General features: G+C 34.3%; 1 protein-coding gene across 1 annotated transcript in view; it reads right to left on the reverse strand.

Moving 5' to 3' along the window:
* ZNF385D (zinc finger protein 385D) overlaps positions 1-18,262 on the reverse strand; it is a 988,862-nt gene that overhangs the window by 597,418 nt on the left and 373,182 nt on the right. The window lies entirely within an intron of this gene.

Below are 18,262 nucleotides of genomic sequence, written 5' to 3' on the forward strand. Positions count from 1 at the left end.
CATGTGAATGAGCCACCTTGTAAGTAGATCCTCCAGCCCCAGTCAAGCTTTCAGTTAACTTCAGCCCTGTCCAATAACTTAACTGTAACTTCACAAGAAACCTTGAACTAGAATAACCCAGCTAAGTCACTTATGAATTCCTGACTCATGGAAACTGTGACATAAGTTTTTGTTGTTTTAAGCCACTAAACTTTGGGGAAATTTATTACATAAAAGTAGATAATAATGTAGATAATGAGTAATAGTAGCGTTGAAGTGAAAAACAGTGTCATATGAACTTATAAAACACAACTACTCTTGGAATGAACCACATGAAATTGCTGATTTTGTAGATCACATATCAGCCATATGCTTTACCTTCCTTTTTAACTTTTATTTTAGGTTTGGAGGCCCATATGAAACTTTTGTTACATAAACACATGTCCCAGGGGTTTGTTATACATACTATTTCATCATCCAGATATTAATCCCAGTATCTAATAGTTATCTTTTCTGTTCCTCTCCCTCCTCTTTCTTCCCCCCTCAACTAGACCCCAGTGTCTGTTGTTTCCTTTTTCGTGTTCATAAGTTCTTATAATTTGGCTCCCACTTATAAGTGAGAACATGTAATATTTGGTTTTCTGTTCTTCAGTTAGTCTGCTAAGGCTAATGGCCTTCAGTTCCATCTATGTTCCTGCAAAAGAGATGATCTAATTCTTTTTTTCTTTTATGGTTGCATAGCATTCCATGATATACATGTACCACATTTTCTTTATCCAATCTGTCTTTAATAGGCATTTAGTTTGATTCCATGTCTTTGCTATTGTGAATAGTGCTGTACTGAACATTCATGTGCACGTGTCTTTATGAGAGAATAATTTCTATTCCTCTGGGTATCATGTGCTAATGGGACTGCTGGGTTGAATGATAGTTGTACTTTTAGCTCTTCGAGGAATCACTATACTGCTTTCCACATGATTGAAGTAATTTACATTCCCACCAACAGGGTATAAGTGTTCCCATTTTTCTGCAAACTCACCAGCATCTGTTACTTTTTGACTTTTTAATTATAGCCATTCTGACTGGTATAAGATGGTAACTCACTGTGGTTTTGATTTGCATTTCTCTAATGATCAGCGATACTGAGATTTTTTCGATATGCTTGTTGGATGGCTTCATGCGTGTCTTCTTTTAGGAAGTGTCTGTTCATGTCTGACCACTTTTAAATGAGGCTGTTTTTCTCTTGCAAATTTTTAAGTTCCTTATAGATGGTGGTTGTTAGACCTTTGTCAGATGCATAGTTTGCAAAAATGTCCTCTCATTCTGTAGGTTGTCTATCCTGTTGATAGCTTCTTTTGCTGTGCAGATGCTCTTAACAATTAGATCCCACTTTTCAACTTCTGCTTTTGTTGCAATTGCTTTTAGTGTCTTTGTCATAAAATCTTTGCCCATTCCTATGTCCAGGATTGTATTGCCTAGGTTGTCTTCTAGTGTTTTTACAGTTTTGGATTTTACATGTAAGTCTTCAATTCATCTTGAGCTGATTTTTGTGTATGGTGTATGGAAGGAGTTCAGCTTCAATCATCTGCTTATGGATAGCCAGTTTTCCCAGCATCATTTATTGAATAAGAAGTCTTTTCACCATTGCTCATTGTTGTCAGCTTTGTTGATGATTAGATGTTCATAGATATGTGGCCTTATTTCTGGGCTTTCTATCCTTTTCCATGGGTTTATGTGCCTGTTTTTGTACTAGTATCATGCTGTTTTGGTTACTATAACCTTGTAGTATAGTTTGAAGTCAGGTAACATGATGCCTACAGCTTTGTTCTTTGTGCTTAGGATTGCCTTGGTTATTTGGGCTCTTTTTTGGTTCCATTTGAATTTTAAAATAGTTTTTTTTTTTTTTAATTCTGTGAAGAACATCACCAGTAGTTTGATAAGAATAGCGTTGAATTTGTAAATTGCTTTGGGCAGTATAGCCATTTTAATTTAATTATATTGATTCTTCCTATTCATGAGCATGGGATTTTCCTTCCATTTGTTTGTGTCTTCTCTTACTTCTTTGAGCAATGTTTTGTAATTCTCATTGTAGAGATCTTTCACCTCCCTGGTTAGCTGTATTTCTAGGTATTTTATTATTTTTCTGGCAATTATAAGTAGAATTGCCTTTCTTTCTGATTTGGCTCTTGGTTTGCCTGTTGTTGGTGTCTAGGAATGCTAAGTGAGTTTCGTACATTGACTTTATATCCTGCAAATTTGCTAAAGTTGTTTATCAGTGGGAGGAGCTTTTGGGCTGAGACTATGAGGTTTTCTAGGTATGGAATCATGTTGTTTGCAAACAGAAATAGTTTGACTTCCTCTCTTCCTATTCGGAAGCCCTTTATTTCTTTCTCTTTCCTGTTTGCTCTGGTTAGGACTTCCAATACTGTATTGAAAAAAAAAAAAAGTGGTGAGAGAGAGCATACTTGTCTTGAGCTAGTATTCAAGGGGAATGCTACTAGCTTTTGCCTATTCAGTATAATGTTGACTGTGGGTTTGTCATAGATGGCTCTTATTATTTTGAGGTTTCTTCTACACCTAGTTTATTTAGAGTTTTTAACATGAAGGGGTGTCGAATTTTATCAAAAGCCTTTTTTTGCATCTATTGAGATAATCATGTGGTTGTCTTTAGTTCTGTTTATGTGATGAATCACATTTATTGATTTGTGTATGTTGAACCAACTTGCCTTCCAGCGATGAAGCCTACTTGATCATAGCGGATTAGCTTTTTGATGTGCTGCTGAATTTGGTTTGCAAGTATCTTGCTGAGGATTTTTACATTAATGTTCATCAAGGACATTGGGCTGAAGTTTTCTTTTTTTGTTGTGTCTTTGCCAGGTTTGGGTATCAAGATGATGTTGGCCTCATAGAATGAATTGGGGAGGAGTCCCTCCTCCTCAAGTTTTTAGAATTGTTTCTGAAGGAATGGTCGTGGTTCAACCTTATGTAACAAAGCTCAACCAACTTGTTTCTTACAACTACAATTTTTTAAACTTGTAGTTATAATAAACTAGTTTGGACTGAACTTTGGTCTCCTAGGATGCATTTGTGGAATATGCTTATTATTTTCCAAATTTGCCATTCTCCAAATTACATAGGAATACAGTTATGATTTTCTGATACAATGTTCTGATGCAACAGTTGGAAACTAATTATTTGTGGGTTGTGGCTTGGTTTAGACATGTAAAAGATAATTACTACCAAATGATTATCATTCTCTCAAAAGGTATGTTGGTTTGGACTTGGAACAAATATTTGAATAAATGATGAAATAGGCTTTAAATGTCTTACACAATACTAAATACAAAAAGCTATTTTATTCTTATCCTTGGAAACACTGGATACATGTTCTTATGACATCATGTTTTCTTTCCACAGTAAAAAAAAGGACAGCCAAATCATCCAGTCTGTAAGTATGTAATTACCTTCAAATGTTCTCCACATTTAAGCGCATTAAAATGCTTCAACTGACCCAGGTTACACAAAATTATCTTCCTGATAACTTCCTATCTTTTTTGGTACAACCTGTGCCACTTTCACATGTCTGTTGATGATATATGCCAAGCTATTGAGTGAGAATTTATTTCTGTTTCTAGGCTTCCTGGAGCTTTCACATGTGTGCCTGATTTAACACAAAGCTTTATGTGTAACATTTCCAGCACCCAAACACAACAATTTCCACCTATCTGTTTTATTTTAGCTTTAAAGACAAATATTAAATGGGAAATAATTTCTAAAAGGAACATTTTACCCTGACTCCAAATTCAGATTCTGCTATTGTTTCACAGGGCCTTTGTCAAATTATCTTTTTTTAAAAAAATTGTGAGGATATGTCAGGTCTGAGCAATGGTCATAGGATGCTTATTTTCTTTGAAAAGAAGAATCTCCAAGCTAAAATTCCTGATTTGCCAGTGCAATTGCACTGTCATCTTAGGGGTATATTGGCACTGGCATAAATGTAATACTTTCTTCTTCTCATGATTACATCTAGCAAAGCCTTGGTCAACATCAGTAGTTATTGGGAGCAAAAAGGAACTCTTCACAAATCCAAAGTTAGAAATCATGCTACCTTTTCTATCTTACCAGGGTATGAACTTACCTAACTTCCTAGCAAGAGCTCATGATATTGCCTGTGCCTTTATCAGGGTGATAAGGTCAGAGAAGATCATTGTTGCCACTCCTGCTCATTTCTACTGCTTAAAATTACTTTTAAGAGTTAATATGTATTTCTATTATGTTATATAAATATATAATTATCAGTAATTATATTTGTACTTATATATAATGTATATGCTATAAATTATAACTTTTTCTAAATAATAAATCTATCTGGCACAGTGATACTAGCAGTAATATATAAAATTATCAATTGACTCTAATTTAGTTACAGAAATCTTGAGTCTTTCCCTTACCTTCTTGGTAGAGAGCTCAGCCTATTTCTACAATATCTACAGAAAAATTTTATGAGCTGAAACACTTATTGCTAACTCAGATGGGAAAATTCTGAACTTCTTTAACTATTGAAAACTGTATAGCTTGGATTTCCTTTGAAAACAGAATGCTACATGAAAGGACAACAAATCTCCTGGCAATAACTCACATTTAACGGGTTGATACAGCAAATCTATCTTTCTAAACAACAAATGTGTGATCTAATGGCAATACCAACAGTGCACTGTACCAACAATTAGAATGGTGTATTAAAGCTTCCAATTTGCAGTGATTTTTTATGGAAGTATAATTATCCATTTAAAATGTAAAATTCCCTGTACAAAAACATTTGAATAATTATGAAAATGTAAGTGATCCTTTACAAAAACTAATTATGGTGAGGGAGACTTTCCTTGGCTGTCAGTGTTTTATGCATGTGTTTGGTTCCATAAGCAAACTAATTAAAATGTTGCAAGACACACTGAAATGCTGGCATTTTACATGGAAAGTAGTTGTACTTCTGGCAAAGATCGTTTCATGTTTCTGGAATTTTAAAATTGTAGTTATAATAAACTATTCAGTCAAGCAAACAGAAAACAAGAGCCAAAATCATGCTCTCAGCTTTCAGATCTATAGCCACATGCCACCACAAAACCGTGAATTTTCTAAGTATAAACTGGAAAAAAAAAACACATTTGTTTTGTTAGCAAACATTTGGGGTATGTATGCGTGTGTTTGATACAACTGTGGTAATTATGCAGCTAAAATAAGAAGAACCAATTTGGAAGTCGTCTTACTATTTTGTGTTATTTCCATTATTGGAAATCATTGGTCAAAGGGTGGGCAAAACATTTCCACCACAAATAAGAATGCTCTAACACGACAGCTAATAAGACAAAGAACTGTATTATGGCACCTCCTCAACAGTAAATACTTGTCCTAAGAGCCTAGGAGGTAAAGGGCAGCTGCAGAATGATTATCAGGATTGCTTCATGCTCCAGATTGCATTTGGAACATGAAATGTCCATCCTCTTCACTGTTGGGTCAGTCAGTCATGCTTTGGGCAAGATTTACTGAGGTTGTCACTTTTACCAGTCACAGTGATAAGAAGTGGAATTTCAGTGATATGTGAGTGACTTATAGTGCGTGTCCACATGGATTTTACACTCCAATCTTTTTAAAAGACAGTAGTTTGATGAATTATGTACTCCAGGGCAGACCACCTGGGCTTAAATCTTGCCTTATCTACTAACTATCTATGTGAATTTAGGCTAGCAAACCATTCTCTTTAGCATGCTCATCTGTGGAATGAGAATAACAGTCCTGCCTTATGTAGTTGCTGTGAGAATTAAATGAGTTAACCTATGTGTAAATGTATAATGCCCAGCAATCAGTACATTATATTGTTATTAGCTAACATTTTTACCTCCACTCCAACAAAGCAATACCATAAATATTACCAAACAGACAACATAATATCTAATTTCACATAAGATCGATATCCAGTAGAAGTCAAAGGTCAGAAAAGCTCCTAGAAGGTATCCAGTAGCTGCGGGTATCTGAAAGTCTTCACTATTTGTTCTGCAGGCAAAGCATACAAACACACTCTGGCTATTATCTATGTTAAACAAGATAGAAGACATACAAATAATAGATAACAGCAGCTGGAGGAGGTAGAATAACCGTTTCTGTGAGTTAGAAGTAAAACAGCAGTTTCAAATTATATTATCATCATCCATCACAGCTATCATGTATTCAACTCTTCCCATGGTGCAAGTTATTAAGCTCTAAGCTCTTTAAATATTATCCCAATCAACCCATTTTCCATAGGAAGAGGAAGAAATAGTTTAAAATCACTTTCCCAGGCTATCTTAATAGTTTGTGATGAAGATATGACAAGAAAGGTCTCTCTGAAGCTAAAGTTCGCATTATTGTACTATATTGCTATCCATGTAATATGATGAGCATGTTCCCAAGTCATTACGTTTTCTTCACAAACATGTTTTTTAATAGCTTTAAAGTGTTCTAGTCTATGGCTGTTTCATAATTGATTTACTCTCTTCTGTCTTGTTAAATATTTATGTTGTTTCTAGTCCCTTAGATAGTTTGAATTATTTGCAATAAAAATCTTCATGTGTAAATCTTAGTATGCATAGCTGAGAAGTTTCTCGTATAAATTCCAAGCAGTGAAGTCACCAGGCTGACGGATTTGAACATTTCTAAACTCTAAGCACAAATTGCCAAATCATCCACAGGAATAGTATAGCAATTTTCTCTCCTTTCAGAAATTTTTGAGCTTGCTCATTTAGCTGCATCCTTGCCAATCCTGAACCTATTCTAAAAGTTTTCTTATCAACATGCCATATAAAAAAGTCTCCTGTAGATTTAATTTGTATTTTTATCTCCACTGTGGTACTTAGGGAAAAAATATCACCTATTGAAAACAAAGCACGTGAATAATAACTCTGACATTCGTATCTGTCTCTGTCTGTCAGCCTCCTCCTTGCATGCAAAATTTGGGTTTCCCTTAACAGAGTGTTACAAAATCCATGAGTGCTACTCTGCCTATGGGCTAACCCTGCCCTATCTATGGAGCAGCCATTTTACTATGCACTGGTGCTCTAATACATTTGGTTTCTTTTACTGTTGGCTTGCTCTTGAATTCTTTCCTGACCAAAGCCAAGCATCCTCCTGAGCCGAGCCCTAATTTTGGGGTACACCTGCATCAAAATCCCATCTTTACTTTTAGTGTCGCTATGAGAAATTCAGCATATCTTTCAATTATAAATGTAGAGATCAGCCACAGGGCTGTTGGCAATTCCTGTGACTTTCTTATCAATAAACATCATAGGAATTTCTTGTTGCAGATATCTTTAACTATTGTTTATACTTATCAGCACCTTGAAGTATCAGTTGTTACTAGACCAGCCAAGAGATTTGTTATTAGTATGTTAATAACAAGAACATATTTTGAACCTAGATTAATAAACAAGGACATCACATTTTAAAAATATTTTGAGAAAGATATTTTAATGTAATCAGTTTTCTTTTTAATTATTTGTATTTCAATACTTTAGTTATTTAAAGTCATCATCCTTAGAAGTGCATAGACTTAAATAAACTGCCAAGGGAGTTTGTTGTAACATACACACACGTACACACAGACACACACACGCTCACACGCAGATACTGAAGAGTTCTTGGATTAACTAGGAAAATTATATTAAAACAGAAATTTTCTTTTGTGATGCATACCCCTTAAAAAAAGTGATAAGGAGATTACCAATTACTGCCACCCTATTGAGATAGGTTACTCGTTTTTCTCAGTTTATCATTTTTAAAAGGCTTTACTACACCTCCTAAGTCCTGCCTGCTTTTACCAAACGTACTCATTTTAAATTTGATTTTAGCTATGTAGACATACAGCTATGCACATCAGTCAGGTTCACAGAACTGCAGCATTTCCCCTGAGGGTCTGTTGTTTTTATGAATAAAAAGCCAAGGGTATTACACTGCATTATAATGTCAAACAGCAAAGACATTTCCTCAGGTTTTCACTGACAAACATATTCTGTAAAGTTAGTTTGATGTCTTAACTGTTGCACCTATCTGAAAGGATACTTGAGACAAAACAACATTGTGTTTTTTTTTTTTTTTTTTTTTTTGCCTATCACATCTGATGTTATGGACAAGTTTGAATGCAATCTAAGTGTATGGGATGACAATATTTAATATTGCTTGTTTGATTTAAATTATTGCGAGTAAAATTCTTCAAAATTAAGAGAAAAAAATCAGCCATCACCAACATTTTGGGCTTTATCTTTATCAATATTCTCACCAAATTATTTAACTTCATTGTATTATTCTCTTGCAACAGGGAAGGCAGAGAAGAATCTACGGTGAGACTAGTTTTCAAATATGGTTCCACTTCTCATTTTTGACCTTGTGACTTTAGCTACTATCTCTGACACTCAGTGTTCTTACATATTAAATAAGAATTATACCAGTAAGAGTTATAGCAGTGCAATAGATAGCTTCAAAACTAGACTAGATTAAGCAGAAGAATTTCTAAACTTGAAGGCAGGTCTTTTAAAATACCCCAGTCAGGCAAAAAAAAAAAAAGAAAAGAAAAGAAAAGAAAAACAAAAAGTGATGAAGAAAACAATGTAACAATGTGACATGGGATACCATAAAATGACCAAATATTCTAATTCTGGGCACCACAGAAGAAGAGATGGGTGAAGGCAAAGAGAAACTATTTTAAAAAATAATAGCTAACAAGTTCTCAAGTTTGGAAGAGATACACACATCCAGACACAGGAAGTTCAAAAATCCCCAAATAGATTCAACCCAAAATGGGCTTATGTAGGCGGGGAGCAGTGGCTCACGCCTGTAATCTCAGCAGTTCAGGAGGCTGAGGCAGGCAGATCACAAGGTCAGGAGATCAAGACCACCCTGGCTAACACGGTGAAACCCTGTCTCTACTAAAAATACAAAAAAATAGCCAGGCGAGGTGGCGGGTGCCGGTAGTCCCAGCTACTCAGGAGGGTGAGGCAGGAGAATGACATGAACCCGGGAGGCGGAGCTTGCAGTGAGCTGAGATTGCACCACTGCACTCCAGCCTGGGCGACAGAGCAAGACTGTCTCAAAAAAAAAAAAAAGTCTTATCTAAGACACATTGTAGTTAAACTGTCAAAGGGACCTCTGGTCATCCTCACTGCTACACTCCCACCAGTGCCATGACAGTTTACAAATACCATGGCAATGTCAGGAAGTTACCCTATATGATCTAAAAAGGGGAGGCATGAATAATCCACCCATTGTTTAGTGTATCATCAAGAAATAATATGTCCATAAAAATGGGCAACCAGCAGCCCTTGGGGGGTTGCTCTGTCTATGGAGTACCCATTATTTTATTCCTTTACTTTCTTAATAAACTTGCTTTCAGTTTGAAAAAAAAAAAATCAAAGACAAGGAGAGAATTCCAGAAATTGCAAGAAAAAAGCATCAAGTCACATATAAAAGAATCTCTAACAGACTAATAGCAGATTAATAGCAGAAACCTTACAGACCAGGAGAGAATGGGATAATAAATTCAAAGTGCTGAAGAGGAAAAAAAAAAAAAAAAAACCTGCTAATTAAAAATAGTATACCTAGGAAATCTAACCTTGTAAAATTAAAAATGAGTCTTTCCCAGACAAGCAAAAACTGAGGGAATTCATTACAATTAGACCAGTCCTACAAGAAATATTTAAGGGAGTTTTTTTTAAACATCAGGAAGTGTAAGGAAAATTATCTGCCATCATAAAAAATAAAATAAAATAAAATTCATTTGTAGAGCAAACAAATTGGTAAGATTAAGGAATCAAAGGTTATCAAATATGATATAAAAACAATGAACTGTGATGAGAAACAATAAGAGAGAAAAAAGGAATAAAATATATACAAAATAACCAGAAAGCAATTAACAAAAGGATAGGAATAAGTCCTCACCTACCAATAATAGTCTTGAATATAAACAGACTAAATTCCCTACTTAAAAGATATAGATTAGCTGAAAGGATTTTTTTTTTTAAAAGCAATAATATGCTGCCTACAAGAAACTCACTTCACTGGTAGACACATATGGACTGAAAGTGAAGAGATGGAAAAAGATATTCCATGCAATGGAAACCAAAAACAAGCTGGAGTATACTAGTATCAGATAAAACAAACTTTAAGTCAAAAACAGTAAAAAGAGACAAAGAAGGTTATTATATAACAGTAAAGAGATCAATTGTCAAGAGGATATAACAATTGTAAATATATATATACCCAATACCAGAGCAGCCAGATATATAAAACAAATACTATTGGATATAAAGAGAGAAATAGAGTCCAATTGCAATTTTAGTTGGGTACTTCAATATTCCATTCTCAGCACTACACAGAAAATCAACAAAGAAACATTGGATTTAAACTGCACATTACACCAAATGGATCAAACAGATATTTACAGAACATTTCATTCAGCAGCTGCAGAATACACATTCTTCTCATTAGCACAGGAAACATTCTTGACGATAAACCATATGTTAGGCCACAAAATAAGTCTCAATTAAAAAAAAAAAATCTAAACCCTATATTTTTTCAGACCACATTATAAAACAAAGGACATTTGAAAACTGTATAAATAAATGAAAATTAAACGTATTCCTGAATGACTATTGTGTCAAAATAGAAATTTTTAAAAATCAAAAAAATTACTGAAACATATAAAAATGGAAATATACTAAAACCTATGCCATACAGCAAAAGCAATAAGAGGGAAGTTTATCACAATAAATGGCTATATCAAAGAAGTAGATTTCAAATAAACAATCTTGTAACAATATAACTCAAGGTACTAGAGAAACAAGAGTAAACCAAACTCAAAATTAGGAAAAGGAAATAAAAGACCTCTACAAGGAAAGCAACAAAACACTCATGAAAGAAATTAAAGAGGACATTAACAAATGGAAAGACAAATTAGAGCAAAACTAAACAAAATAAAGGCTTAAAAACACACACACACACAATTAATGAAGAGCTGATTTTCAGAAAAGATAAACAAAATTAATGCACTACTAGCTCAACCAATACCAAAAAAGACCCAAATCAATAAAATCAAAATTGAAAAAAGTCATTACAACTGCTATCACAGAAATACAAAGAATCATTAGAGGATATCATGAACAAGTATATACTAACAAATTGGAAAACCTAGAGCAAACGGATAAATTCCTGGAGTCACACAACCTACCACAATTGAAGCAGGAAGAAATAGAAAATCTGAACAAACCAATAACAAGAAGCAAGATTGAATTGGTAATAAAAAGTCTTCCAAAAAAGAAAATCCTAGGACTAAACAGCTTTACTGCTGAAGTCTACCAAACTGTTAAATAAGACCTAACAAAAACTCTTCTCAATCCATTCCAAAAACTGAAGAGAAGGGAATTCTTTCTAACTCATTTTATGAGGCCAGCAGTACCCTGACACCAAAACCAGACAAGGGCACAACAACAAAAACAACAACCAAATCCTGCACATAAATATGCTTAATGAACACAGACACAAAAATCTTCAGCAAAATGCTAGCAAACTGAATTCAGCAAAACTTCAAAAAGATAATACACCAGGATCAAGTGGTATTTATCCCAGGGTTGCAAGATTTATTCAACATACACAAATCAAGAAACATGATACATTACATTAACAGAATGAAGAACAAAGCCATATGATGATCTCAATAGATGCAGAAAAATTCAACATCCCTTTATGATAAAACGTCTCAACAAATTAAGCATATAAGAAACATATCACAACATAAAAAAGGTCATATATGACTAACTCACAGCTAATGTCATTCTGAATGGGGAAAAGCTGGAAGCTTTTCCTCTAAGAACTAGAATAAGAAAAGGATGCCTACTCTTACCACTCTTACTCAGCATAGTACTAGAAGTCCTAGTCAGAGCAATCAGTCAAGATAACGAAATAAAAGGCATTCAGATTGGAAAATAAGTCAAATTGTCCTTCTTTGCAGATTACATAATATTACATATTAAAAACAAAACCTAAATATTCCACCCAAATCTCTTAGAACTGACAAATGAATTCAGCTAACTTGCAGGATACAAAATCAACATACAGAAATCAATAGCTTTTCTATATATCAATAATGAACTAGCCAAAACAGATATCAAGACCACAATTTCATTTACAATAGTTGCAAAAAAAGCATAATTCCTATGAATAAATTTAATCAGGAGGTAAAAGACCGCTACAAGGAAAGCAACAAAACACTCATGAAAGAAATTAAAGAGGACATTAACAAATGGAAAGATATCTTATGCTCATGGATTGGTAGAATTACTATTTTTAAGAAAGACCATGGTACCAAAAGTATTCTCTAAATTCAATGCGATCTTTTTCAAAATACCAATGACATTTTTCACAGAAATGAAAAAAAATACCTAAAATTTGGCCGGTGCAGTAGCCCACCCCTGTAATATCAGCACTTTTGGAGACCAAGGTGAGTGGATCACTTGAGGCCAGGTGTTCGAGACCAGCTGGACCAACATGATGAAACCATGTCTCTACCAAAAATACAAAAATTAGGCAGGCATGGTGGCAGGCACCTGTAATCTCAGCTACTCAGGAGGCTGAGGTGGGAGAATTGCTTGAACCTAGGAGGCAGAGGCTGCAGTGAGCCTAGATTGCACCACTGCACTCCAGCCTGGGTGACAAAGCAAGACTCCATCTCAAAAAAAAAAAAAAAAAAAGAAAAAGGAAAAAAATTATAAAATTCAAATAGAACCACAAAAGACCCCAAATAGTCAAAGCAATCCTGAGTAAAAAGAACAAAGCTGGAGGCATTACACTACCTGACTTCAAAATATACTATAAAGCTATAGTAACTAAAACAGTACAGTATGGTGTTGATATAAAAACAGACACACAAACCAGTGGAACAGAAGAGAGAACCCAGAAATAAACCCACATATTTATAGCCAACTGATTTTCAACAAAAGCACTAAGAATATATGTTGGGGATAGGATACCCTCTTAAATAAACAGTACTGGGAAACCTGACTATTCATAGGCAGAAGACCCCTATCTCTCAGCATATTAAAAAAGCAACTCAAATTTAAATACTTAAATATAAGACTCAATACTATAAAATTAGAAAAAAAAAAAAAAAAAAAAAAAAACAGGGGAAATGCTACAGGACATTGGTGTAGGCAAAGGTATTAGGGCCAAGACTTCAAATGCACAAGCAACAAAAACAAAAATAGACAAATGAGATTATATTAAACTAAAAAGCTTTTGCACAGCAAAAGAAACAATCAACGGAGTAAAGAGACAACCTGTGGAATGGGAGAAAATGTTTGCAAATTATTCATCTGACACAAGGCTAATATTCAGAATACAAGTTGGGAGCTTCTTAGGGCAAACCTGCCTCCCATTCTATTCCTAAAAATGATAGCTGCAAAGATAAAAATGTTACATATCTCACTCAGAAGGAATTTCCTTGTGGATAAAGGATAGACAGAACTCAAAGTCATCCTTCTACTCACTGAGATAAATGCGTATCTGATTGCCTCCTTTGGAAAGGCTTATCAGAAACTCAAAAGAATGCAACCTTTTGTCCTTATCTACCTACTACCTGGAAGCCCCTTCCCTGTTTTAAGTTGTCCCGCCTTTCAGGACTTAACCAATGTACATCTGACATGTACTGATTGATGTCTCATGTCTCCCTAAAATGTATAAAACCAAGCTGTGCCCTGATCACTTTGGGCACATGTCATCAGGACTTCCTAAGACTGTGTCACAGATGGGTGTCCTTAGCTTTGGCAAAATAAACTTCCTGAATTGACTGAGACCTGCCTTAGATGTTTGGGGTTAATACAAGGAACTCAAACCACTCAGCAGAAAAAAGAAAAAGAAAAACAGATAATCCCATTAAAAAGTGGGCAAAGAAGACATACAAATGGCCCACAGGTACATGAAAAAATGTTCAACATCACTATACACCACAGAAATACAAATTAAAACCACAATGAGCTAGCATCTTATCCTAGTTAGAATGGTTATTATTAAAAAGATAAAAAATAACAAATTCTGACAAGGATGTAGATTAAAGGGAACTCTTACACACTGTTAGTGGAAATATACATTAACATAGCCATTATGGAAAATAGTGTGGAGGTTTCTCAAAAAATTAAAAATAGAATAAGAGAAATCTATTGCTCAATAGCATAGCAGCTTAACTATTGTTAACAACAATATATTATATATTTTTTAAAACCTATAAGAAAAGTTTCAAAATATTTTCAACACAAATAAATGTCAGAGCTGATAGATATCCTAAATACCCTGATTTGGTCATTGCACAATTATGCATGTATCAAAATAGAACACATATCCCATAAGTATGTATAAGTATTATACATTAATAAGAAAATAAAATACACCTCATTATATTCTCTCACCTCATTATACCCACTTAAGGAATTGTCCTCTTTAAGCTTCCCTTTGAAAATAAAACACAGTGAAAGAAGGATCCATTACACAACCTTTAGAACCCTAAGTGTGAAATACTAAGCGATATTATTTGACTGAAAATCCTCATGTCTTTGTTCTAATAGGCATTTGTAGAAATGTGAATGAGCTTTAGAGTATTTAAAAGGAGCAGAAAAAATATAGGTACTAAAAGTCATTATTTTTGAGTCTGTCTTTATCTCTAAGTACTGACTATTCACAGATACTTAAAGTTCTGAAAGCTTCCTTTTTCCCTCTCTCTCTCTCTCTCACACTCTTGAATGTGTCTTTTTGAGCTTTGACTATAAATGTAAAAAGAAAGAATAGCAGCTTTTATGTATTTAAATATAGTCCAAGGTAGTCAGTCACCTCCTGGTTCTAATTTCACATGATGATCTGGGCTTATATCACTCTTCAATCTTTAGATAAGTTTTTAAAAAAGAGGCAAAATGAACACATTTTAGATAAACCTAAGCACAGTTTTACATTTTGAGAAGAGGAGGGAAAGGAACTTAACTACTTAGTGCATCTGAGGTAAGACAAATTGTCATCCTTGTTGATACCCATTACAAAAAAGTCAATTGCAAATGGTTTTGTATTTCTTAGTCGTACAAAAATCTGGGTCTGTTTCTACATGTTTTTCAACTAATAAAAAGCTTGTAAAATTAGAAATGTTCATGACACTATTTCAAATTTATAACTATGGGAAAATACAATTGTTTCCAGAAATGATTTTGAAGTAATCTTTTATGATTATATACAAATGATTTGGAATAATTATCTCCTTTTGATCATAGTAATAAATGAAGAATAGGAAAAGATAGGAAGGATAAAAAGTTGAATCACAGATGGAAAATGGACAATAAAGTATCAAAAAGTTAATTACAGAAAGAGGAGTGAATAAGTAGGAATAAATTGGAAAAGAAAATAGAAGAGACACTATGAAATAATGCCTTTATTTTTGGCAATACAGCATATTAGATTTGCTGAAAAGCTTTTTGTGAAAACAGTAAAAATTGGATAAAATATAATAAAAATCTATTGAAGTATATAAATGAGCTTATAAAAATAATACCAAAAACACAAAGGGAAAAAGGGAACACAGGGACAAAAAAGAGTGATAAGTAGAAACTGATACAAAACTAACAGAGAGACATAAGAAACCAAGAGAACTGTGTTTTATAAGTCATTCAAGGTTTGGTAAGAACTTCTGAGTCTGTGAGGAAAAAAAAAAGTCATTTTTTTTTTTTTTTTTTTTGAGACGGAGTCTCGCTCTGTAGCCCAGGCTGGAGTGCAGTGGCCGGATCTCAGCTCACTGCAAGCTCCGCCTCCCGGGTTTACGCCATTCTCCTGCCTCAGCCTCCCAAGTAGCTGGGACTACAGGCGCCCGCCAACTCGCCCGGCTAGTTTTTTGTATTTTTTAGTAGAGACGGGGTTTCGCCGTGTTAGCTAGGTTGGTCTCGATCTCCTGACCTCGCGATCCACCCGTCTCGGCCTCCCAAAGTGCTGGGATTACAGGCTTGAGCCACCGCGCCCGGCCAAAAAAAAGTCATTTAATATAGACATCAAGGCCTTAGGCCTAGGGAAGGTGTGAAACTGATGATGTTGTCAATTTGATATAGCGTTAGATTCAATATTAGCTTTTCAAAACTCTCACTTATTAATATTTTTGAAAAGGCAAACTGTTCATATGTTTAAAAAAAATCTACACCAAAAAGTATTCTCAGAGAAGTTTCAATCTCATCCATACATACCCCTTCTACTCCATTTTCTTTCATACCTATTAATAACCATTGTCCTTAGTATTTGGTTCATCTCTCCTATATTTCCTTTTGCAAAAATAAGCAATGCCCAACTAAATCTTAATTTTTTAAAATCAACATTATAGGCCGGGCGCGGTGGCTCAAGCCTGTAATCCCAGCACTTTGGGAGGCCAAGACGGGCGGATCACGAGGTCAGGAGATCGAGACCATCCTGGCAAACACGGTGAAACCCCGTCTCGACTAAAAATACAAAAAACTAGCCGGGCGAGGTGGCGGGCGCCTGTAGTCCCAGCTACTCCGGAGGCTGAGGCAGGAGAATGGCGTAAACCCGGGAGGCGGAGCTTGCAGTGAGCTGAGATCTGGCCACTGAACTCCAGCCCGGGCAACAGAGCAAGACTCCGTCTCAAAAAAAAAAAAAAAAAAAAAAAAAAAAAAAATCAACATCATATCCTGGAAATCAATTCATAACTGTTTACAAAGATCTAATACATTCTTTTTAACATCTGAATAACAGTCTTGTGTAAGTCTACCATACCATTCAAATCAGACTTATGGATATTTATTTAGTTTTCCAAATTTGCAATTTCTAATAACTTTGGATGAATAATCTTGTGTATAAGTTGTTTAGTATGTGTGGAGGTATATCCTCAGGGCATGTGTTTATAAATGGCATTCATTGCTGGCTTCATGGGAAATGCTTATTAATTTTGAAAAATATTGCTAAAGTGCTCCTGAGAGGGGTTCTGCATACCTACAAGTAATGTATGAAAGTAGAGATTTCTTCACAGTTTTGTCAGTAGAGTGTGCTGCCTATCTTTTCAATCCTTGCTAATCTGATAAGTGAGAAACGATAATTCAGTATAGTTTTAATTTACACTTTAAAAATTATAAGTTAATAATCATCACTTGTATGAGTCATTTTTATGTTTTATCTGAACTGCCTATTGATACATATATTATTTTCTCCTAGTTTTTAATTTTTTAATATTGTTTACAGTTTTCTTTTTGTTAATACAAAAGCTTTCTTTTTATAATTTGTATGTAGTAAAATTAATCTTTTATCACCTCTGAATTTTGAATTTTGTTCATGTTTTCTCATATCTATGTACAAATGAGCTGAGCCATCTTTTATTCTAGAATTTGTATAGTTTCTTTCTTTATATTTGGATCTCTGATGCATCTGAACTTTATTATTCCATCGTTTGATGAGAAGTAGAATCCAACTTTATTTTTTTAATGATGATTTAGTTGACCCTTTATTATTTATTTATTTTTTAAACCATCTTTATTTAGATGGGTGTTGGAACTAAATAAAGCTCCTCATAAACTTCAGAACTTCTAAGTGCTACACTTTCAAAATAAGGTAGACTAGGAAAACATACACTTGGCATCAAAGGGAGATGACAAGGAAATATGCTTTTACTGGCCAGGGTTTTGTGAAAAATGCTTACTAGAACAAAAGGCAAAGTTCAACAGATTTAAAGAATCACTTTCATACAGGCCATGTTTTTATAACCACAGTGCAATCAAGTTGGAAAGCAATAACAAAACACAACTGAAAACAAAACACAAGTGAAAACTGAAAAACTGTGTGAATATTTTTACACACACTTTGGGTAACAAGGATTAAAATAGAGAAATGTATAGACTCAAACAATTATAAAAATACTGCAAGTCAAGACAAATGGTAATTAGCTAAATCAAAGCATATGAAGAACTGTAAATGTAAATGCTGCTTTCCTGAAAGAAGAAAGTCTGAAAATTAATGAAAGACATGTCTAACATAGGAAGGCAGATTAAAACCACAGAATAAATCAAAAGAATATGGAAGGAAGAAAATTAAAAAAACAAAACAACAGGAATCAAAGAAACAGAAACATTACAAAGTCATACGAGTCTAGTGTTGGGTAAGAAAGGAGGAATTATACATTGGATAGGGGCCAGCTTGGTCAAACCATTTTAGAGAGCACATCGTAATATCTAGTTTATTT

The sequence above is a fragment of the Trachypithecus francoisi genome, unplaced genomic scaffold (assembly GCF_009764315.1).
Source record: "Trachypithecus francoisi isolate TF-2019V2 unplaced genomic scaffold, Tfra_2.0 Lachesis_group0, whole genome shotgun sequence".
Classification (NCBI taxonomy): Eukaryota; Metazoa; Chordata; class Mammalia; order Primates; family Cercopithecidae; genus Trachypithecus; species Trachypithecus francoisi.